The sequence below is a fragment of the Poecilia mexicana genome, unplaced genomic scaffold, assembly GCF_051168715.1.
Source record: "Poecilia mexicana isolate PSO_F unplaced genomic scaffold, ASM5116871v1 scaffold_17, whole genome shotgun sequence".
Lineage (NCBI taxonomy): Eukaryota > Metazoa > Chordata > Actinopteri > Cyprinodontiformes > Poeciliidae > Poecilia > Poecilia mexicana.
Window position 1 is genome coordinate 18,261,211 of NW_028263386.1, and position 8,607 is coordinate 18,269,817.

The window sequence follows — 8,607 nt, forward strand, 5'->3', positions numbered from 1 at the left end:
AAAAGTCAAGCAGATCATTTTCTCACGTATACTGAGGAGTGAAAATATTTCCTCGTGGAATTTGAGGATTTGACTGAAAACATCAAGTATGTCTGATCATCTTTTTTTTCTTTTATTTTTTAAGTAGAAGGCAATAAAAGGAGCAGACTGAATGGCTGGATATGGTCTTAGAAAGGGCCACTGAGGAGGTAATTGCATCTGTCCTGTAATGAAAGCTTGTGTTTGACTGCAGGGTACATCCTGTCTGCTTGAATTGGGGAGCAGGTGGACACAGAGAGATATGGATATGGGAATTAATTAAAATTCCCTCTCCTCGTCCTTTGTCTTTTGATGCAACTCTGTGCTTGTGACCACAGGGTTGAAAGACGGCCACCTGAGAGGAGAGCAGACCGCGAGAAGGAAAGAAAGAAAATTTGGGAGAAACGATAGCAACAGCATCGTTCTGCCCTAAAAAGCTGCTTTTTACGAAGTTGTGAGTGTTTGTGCATATGCGGAGGACACTCAAGCCGTGGCTATATTTTAAGGAGACAACTGGAGATCACTTTGCTTAATTATTAGACATGGTTTTTACAAGAGACGTGGACGCGTGTTTGTTTTCCAGCCACTTGATCTTGATTTACAATCAGAAAAACGAATTATGAGCTTATACAGCCACTGAATCCTTTTGTGGCAAATGAAATTATCCTTGCTTTGCAGACAAAGTAATGTGATCAGTCAACTGCAGCGGAGCATCTCTGTCTCTGGCTGCGAGTGCACGCAGGCAGGTTAATATCCGTGGAACCTCCATCTGATCCGAACCAGCAACCAGAAGAAAAGGAGGGAAGAAGTCCAACACGGAACACCGCTTAGGGGGCGTGGGGGGTGGGGATAACACGCAGGCAGTAAAAGCAGGTTTTGTGGCCAGGTTCAAAATAGAAATGTTGCTTTGGATAACCTGAAAAGTGTTGCATTTTGGAGAGTCTTGACACACCCGATGCCACAGATCATCGTAAATCATGTGGGGTGTATTTGTAATGCGACACCAAACAAAAGTTTTTTTGCAAATCAGGGCCAAATTGATTTAATTGAAGCATTACGAGCAATCAACCAGCAATCACTCCTTTTCCAGACCACATTACGCTAAATGGTACGTATTTTAGTCAATTCAAAAATACTTTATTATTCCAAAAGAGAAATTAAAAAAACTATATGCTAATTAGCTAATTAGCATTTGGTCATGTATTTCCAATTTCTCTTTTGAATAATATCAACCTTTTATTGAGGTCTGACATGAATTTTATGTTTTGTTTGGCGTGTGTGTTATTCGTTAATACACAGCCAACACTACACTGTTTTCTTCTGTCTCACAACGTTCAAAAAGCTTTTTGTCCACTTCTTCCAGTAACGACACCAAAGACACAGTTTTTGTGTATTCAGCAAATACACATCTTCAGGTGTTTTGATCCTCGATGCATACTGAAGACCACTAGGCTGACAAAAAAAAAAAACCTTTTTCTTTCAGGTTGTGTTTTACAAAAACTAAAATTGCCTTTTCTTTCCAGGGTAAAAAAAAAAAAGAAAAAAGATCCAAACAAAAATATGCATGTTCATTTAAGAAAAAAAAAGTTCATTCTAAATATTGCTTATCAATGGTCAGAATGCATAAAAGAGTTATTTACAACTTCCCACAGACACACAGATGCTTGGCACTTTCTGAGGTCGTTGGACAAGGGACAGGATACACCCTGGTCAGTTTGCCACTCCATCACACACTGGACAAACAACCGTGGAGATACACACTCTCTCCTTAGGGTAATTTAGAAAAATCAACTACCCTAAAATTGATCATGGGAGGAAGGAGGCATACCCTTAAATATGCATATCTTATTAGTTCTGCATTTATTTATATTCCTTGTTCTTTTTAGCTCAACTTACAGTATCAAGTGTTTTTTGTAGGATAAATTAAGGACAGAAATGATGTGAAACACCAGGATATATAGTTGTTGTTGTTTTTTTCAGAGTACACGTGTGACGTGTGTGTGTGTGTGGTTGTGTGTTGGAGAGCTTTCATTGGGTTCTTAATCAGGACGTCACGCTCTCAGTTTCGATTAAGTGCAGCAGGCAAAGCTCTCCAGCCAGCTGCTGCTGAACATAGCCTCTAAAAAGCAGATAATGCTTCCACTCTCACAGGCTCAAAGAAAATGAACAACTGTGCCACTTTCATTCTTTCATTTCCACCCCCCGCACATTAGCCGTCCAAATCAGATCAATGCTGAGAGAAAATGAAACTACAAAGCAGAAGGAAGGTGAGAATAGCCCAAGGTATGTCGCTTGTCATGTGGTAAAAGAAAAGAAAAAGGAAAACAAGAACATCTAATATGAGGAGCAACCAATATGATTCAGTGTTTTATCCTCCGGGCCTTCACATGTCATGAACCATTTCAAAGATCATCAGATGCGAAGGCGAAAACACTCACAGACGCGCGCGCACACACACGCAGGCGCTCAAACGACAAAACAACAAGCTACAAGAGATGCACAGCCATAATGACTGTTTTTATGTTTGTGCATCTGCAGTGACAATATGTGATCCTCACAGTTAATTCCACACGTCAAAAGACATTATTCTTGTTGCCTCTCATTAATTGACTCATCTTTCCTTCATTTAGTCTCTGAGCCAGAGAGCGTAGATTGGTCTACGGGCCCCGTGGACAGAAACAAGGAACAGAAACAGGGAAGTAATGAGGGTAAATATGTTGCATATCTCACTGTCCCTTGCATGTGTCTTTTACAAATCCAAAAACACTGAAAGCCCAGCTCTGTGAGTGCCGGCAGCTTTTTACCAGGTAAAATTGGTCAAACGACATGCAAGAGTGTCCCATTTAGGAAGCAGAGAGCAGGGGACCGGTTTACTGGTGCGCCATTGTCTTCACAGTATGATGACATTCATAAATAAAATTCAACAGCAGACACAATAGGTGCTCCCTGCACCTGGCCACCCACACAGCCCCACACAGCACAATCAGTCCTGCTTTCAAAAGAATAATGTAAGAGTGGGATTTATGTAAATTCATGGATGAACTGCTGTTCTTTTCTCTTTTTTTTCTCTTTTTTTTGGCCATCTTATTACACAGGTTTATTTTAAGTATGCTTAATTCATGCTCAATGCAAACCTCTTGACCTATTTTTTTACTCATAATTATTGACAGTAACCTCTACATACTGGTGCCAGTAGAAAACAAGAAGCCATGAAATAAATACATTTCTTTTTCAGTAGCGTGATCAGGCATCATATCCCAGCCTGGGGTGTGTCTGCGTGTAGTTCACATGTTCTCACCACGGATGAGAGGATTCTCTCTGGGTACTCTGGCTTCCTGTTGTCTCAAAAACGTGACTACCGACTCAGGACGTAAAGTCATGACTTATTTATTACTTCAGCTGTGTGTTTTAGCGTCTTGTTTCAGTATTGTCGAGCGTCGAGCAGCTCCACTTTTGCATTTTTGGGTCTGTGAGGAATCCATGATCTAATTTTACACCGAGATTAAAATTTTAAAGAATGTTCTTCTTACAATGATGAATTATTTCCTACAGCTTTTCAGGGAGCGATGACATCCTCTTTTTCTTTATTTATGAGAGTGCTGGCCTCTCTGAGCTGCTCTTATTATTTCACAGCTCTGCTGCTGTGTAACTTAATTGACTGTGAGACGTGGTAGGGTGTTTTGTACATGAATCCAAAACATATATACATATGAAATGACACATACGGGGTCGTTATTATTGCTTAGATATAAAGGCAAGTGTGGTTTTGTAGAGGAACTACTACACTTTATTTAAATGCTGAGGCACAACGCTGCACTACCAGCAGCATTACTTCTGTTTCAGACCCGATGCACTGCAATAAAATGCTTTGTCACAACCCCAGATCCTCCTGTCTCCCATATGCTCCACAGCAGTTATGCGACGGAGTGCTGCACAAGAAACTATGACAGATGTCCCACTGCTCACGCTGAATTGAAACTTTTGATAGTGCGAGGCTCCTGTTTATTCCTGCTTCGTTTATAGAGATGATGCAGAAGAAGGCGATGCTTGGCAGTCAGTCACGGCTTTACAACTTGGTTTTTCACACCCACACTTTAAATGTCATCGAGGTTGTTTCATTCTCAGGACTTGCGAGGTGAAACATGACGCAAAACGCTTATTCTCTCTTTGGCTCCACCGCTTCGACTCGCCGATGAAATCTGGAGACGTATCAGATAGCACCTCTTTCTGCCGCGGCCTCGAGAGAGTTGTCGGTTTTGATAGCCAAGTTTTAATTATCCCATAAAAACCTTCAGTGGGAGCCGGAGCTGTCTCGGTTTCCGAGCTGCTGTGTCCTTATCTCAGCCAGACGGCTCTTGGTTCTCTGCAGGAGTCCTGACCATTACGGCCGACATTAAAGCCGGGACGCTGCCGCGTCATTCTCTTCGGGTCTGGAACTAATGGAGGCTGTAGAACTTTTTTGTTAGAGGCAAAATGAAGAGACTGAACCAAAGAGTATATTTGTTCATATCTCAGTTGTAGGTATTTGAGCACCCTACCACATTTCACCAGTACATAAAGACTTTCTTCTTACCTCTGGCTGCAGCACATTTACAACATTTACAGAGTTGATATCAGGACTTTCTGCAGCAGGCAGTTGCTGATACCCCTATCAAGGAAATACTTTTTCATTATCAGTGTGTGATGGAATACTGAGCCAGTGTAACATCTGAAATGTACCTGATAGCATGTTTTTTAATGGACAAAATTACATGAAAAGAATATTTTAAATGAAATAAGATAAAGTGAAAATTATTTTTTCAAGTTGTCCTGATTGAAATTCTTCTAATATGCATCATGTGGCGCATTCTTACTATGTCAGAGAGGAAGGGAAAAGGAGGTGAATGATACCACTTTGAGCTAAAAAAAATTCAAATTTAAATACAAATTACACTTAACCCTTTCATGCATAGTGGTCACTACAGTGGACGGCTGTCTAAAAGCCATTTTCTTGTGCTTCTTGTGGATTTTTATGTTATAAATGCACACAGACCACTGAAGTGGACACTAATGCATCATAAATTACACTATCAACTACTGGCCATCAGCTGTAAATGCAAGAAATTATTTCTGCTAAATCCAATATGGCCGACAGACAAAAAGCATGCCGACCGACCCGGTCCCTCCTTCTACTGTAGACGACTCTTGCAGGTAAAAAAAATAAATATATTGTGACATCAGATAACCCATAAAGAACAATACTACTGGTGTATTTTTCAAACAACAATTTTGTATTTGGAGAAAATTACAACTAATCACCCCAATAAAATAATTTTTTTTTTTTTTTACATTTTTTCCCCTACCTTTTTTATGCCTTGAGAAAATAAAAATAAAAACTTGGAAAAAAATCCTGACACAAAGGATAATAATTCATCCATGAAAGCCCATAATGGGCCTTGATTATCAAAATTTGTCTCAAATACAGACTCATGATACCAGGAATTAATTGGCCAATCAAGAATAAGGTTCTGGTAAATCTGAAAGCTTAAAAAATAACATACCTTTGTTTATTCTTAGTTTTGGTCATAAATGAACAAAAGATGGTAAGAACACCAATCCCTTTCCTCTGATTTTTAAGTGACAGCATCATGATAGAGGACAACGCATTAAGAGTCGTGCAAAACCTGAAACATTATTCATAATGCAGAGGAAGTCTCTGTAAATGTTCTGTAGGACTATTTATATTTATATTTTTTATATGTATCAGACGGTCACATTTGAGAAGTGCTGGTGAATATCACACCACACAAAACCACAGTAAACCTGTCTGTCCATCACAATACTGTGCAGAACTTCACAGGGGAAAATGCTTTTCTTTCAACATGAGCAACACAGTTCCTCCAGCCTTCCTCCTTACATACCCACAAAACATGCCTCACTTTGGCTGGTCTCCAAATGCGTCTTTTTCCAATCTCCTGCTGCACAGCTGAGATTGGAGATCATCTGCACAAAGTTTCCCTCCTTGAAATGCATTTCTAGACTAATTATATTCCATAATGACATACTTAAGATGAAAATCTGTGCATTTTCTGCATGCAAATGTTTGATCCAGAAAGCTCTTCCCTCCTGCGTGCGATTATTTATGACAGGAGTGGAGCCGCAGATTGTTTAAAGCTCCTTACAAACCAGTCATGCTCTTGTGGTATTTAATGTTCTACTTAAATGGTCAGCAATTAATCACACTCAGCCCAGATTTACACAATAGCAAAATTCCTCCTCCAGAAACTAAATGCTCCAGCATCCTCCTCCCTGTCGAGATAAGTAAACAAGTATATTATATATTTATATTTTCTGCAGCTTTTAGATCTGAGTCGTTTTTAGATCAGAACTTGTCCGAACTCCTCTGTACGGACAAGTTCTGCAGAGTCCTGTTTATGACCTCATTGTTTGATTCAGGTGTGTTGAAGCAGAGAGACGTCTGAAGGTTGCAGGATGGCGGTCCTGGAGGCCCGGAGTTGAATGTTTGACACCGTTTTGGTCTAAATATTCTCGGACACAGCTTCCTGTTCGGCACTTCAAGTCCACACTGACATGAACCTGTTTAAAGGCGAAAGATAAAAATGAATCTTTCGCTCACCCGCTAAACACATTCCCCAATGAATGTTAAAATGGTTGTCATGGCAACAGATCCGATATCAGTCTCTTTCGATAAGAACGGTTCTACTGCAAAGCTGTGAATTTAACGAAACAAAGTCTATAATCTAGAAAAAATAGACAATCCAAAATCAGTCATTACAATTTATTTTCTTTCTTTCCAAAAAATACACGATATACACGGTCAAAAACTGGACCGCTTTGTGTTTCTTAAGGCTCAACAGGAAGTAAGCTTTTCAGAATAAAGCTAAATTTCACAATAAAGCTGACATGAACTAATATTAACCTTACTTGCTAAAAATGACAACAAAAAAAAGACAGACAAAAAGCGTTGCACAAATAATCTAAATAACCACACAACCCAAACATTCCTTATTTATGGCTCTAACAATGGTCAGTTTCAGCTTCTCGCATTCCACTCAGGGTTATAGATAGTTTACTCTGGCCCCTTTTTGGATGCCATAATTCCAGCTCATTAGTTAACCTGGCCCAGAACTGCTAAAATACCGCAGCTTATGTTGGATAGTAGACGGTCGCAGCCACCTGTTGTGGATGACCCAAACACAGACGATGTCTTCTTCGTCTTTGTCAATGTAGAAGACAAAGATAAAATAAAGAGAATCATTTGAGAAGTGGGAGACGAGTGAAATTTAAATACACATAAGGACAACACCATGATTTACTTACAGAGGACAGTTGGAAAAATAGAAAATACCCCATGAGTTGCAGTTTTATGAATAAAAATGCCTTTTTGATCTCAGAAATCAAGGAGAATGGGTAGAACATATGCAGCCATGTAAATGTAGACCAAAATCTTTGAAGAATGTTTCTGACTACTAACATATAAAAAGAACAATTAAGGCATTTTAAAGACAAAAGGGGTCAAACTCAGTAAATGTAAGTCAAGCTGGGTTGGGGATGTGATCATTCTTTTAGCTGGTAGTTTGATACTGGAGCTGAATAAGCATCAATTTGAAGATTATGCACAACCAAAGTAGAATTTCCTTATTACAGCAAACATTAAATGAACTAACTAAAAAACAATAAATAAAAAAAAAAGCCAGCACAGTAAACCCATCTGTAGAAAATTTATGTGTGGAAGATTGAAGCCATTACATGACAAAAAGCTGAACACAATGTGCATGCAAATGAAGCTCCAGTGAAACGCAGCCCCTCGTCTGCCTCGTTCAAACGGCCTGTCAGTCAAATCAGAGCAGGCAGTCGAGCAACTAACACCTCCAGACTCACCTCAGCAAGGACTAAGAAACACTCACTGATCAAATTAGTACCTGAACCAGAACCGCTAAACTGATCAGAGACAGGGTACTTGAGCTGAAAATTAATTGTGGGGAAAAACTATATTACCTTTGTATGATATTAACATTTGTTTGATCCGAAACATTTAAGTGCAACCAAACAGAAAAAAAAACTCCAAATTTAGAGGAGTGAATACTTTATCCTGCCACTGCCTCTCTGCATGTATCACTTTTATGGTCGTTGATGCCAGTGCTCGGTGCGTTGCGTTAAGCTGGCGTTCTCAAAATTACATTGAGACGTCATTTTCTATGTGGTGTGCTTTATTTAAATGCAGATTTAATGCAGCAGCTGTTCTCAGATCTGCCTCAGCATGCAAAGCCCACTCAAACTGTATCTGTCAGTATAGTTGGAAAACTTTCATTACCAACCTCTTGTGGGTTGCTTCAAGACTCTGCATGCTAATGCTGAAGAGTCTGTTAAATGAAGATTAAATATTTAGTCACTTGGTTGATGCCCACAGACAAGGTGGGGATGAGCACAGAGCTTTAAAGTATAGATAATCCTGTAGTGGATAGCTACACACGTCTATATTAGCAGAAACTAAGTCCAAGAATCTGACTGGTTAAAAAAAATTAATAAATAAATAAAAACAGGTGTCGCTCAGGCCCAGTTTAGCCCTTTGTGGGGGTGAAACAGCAA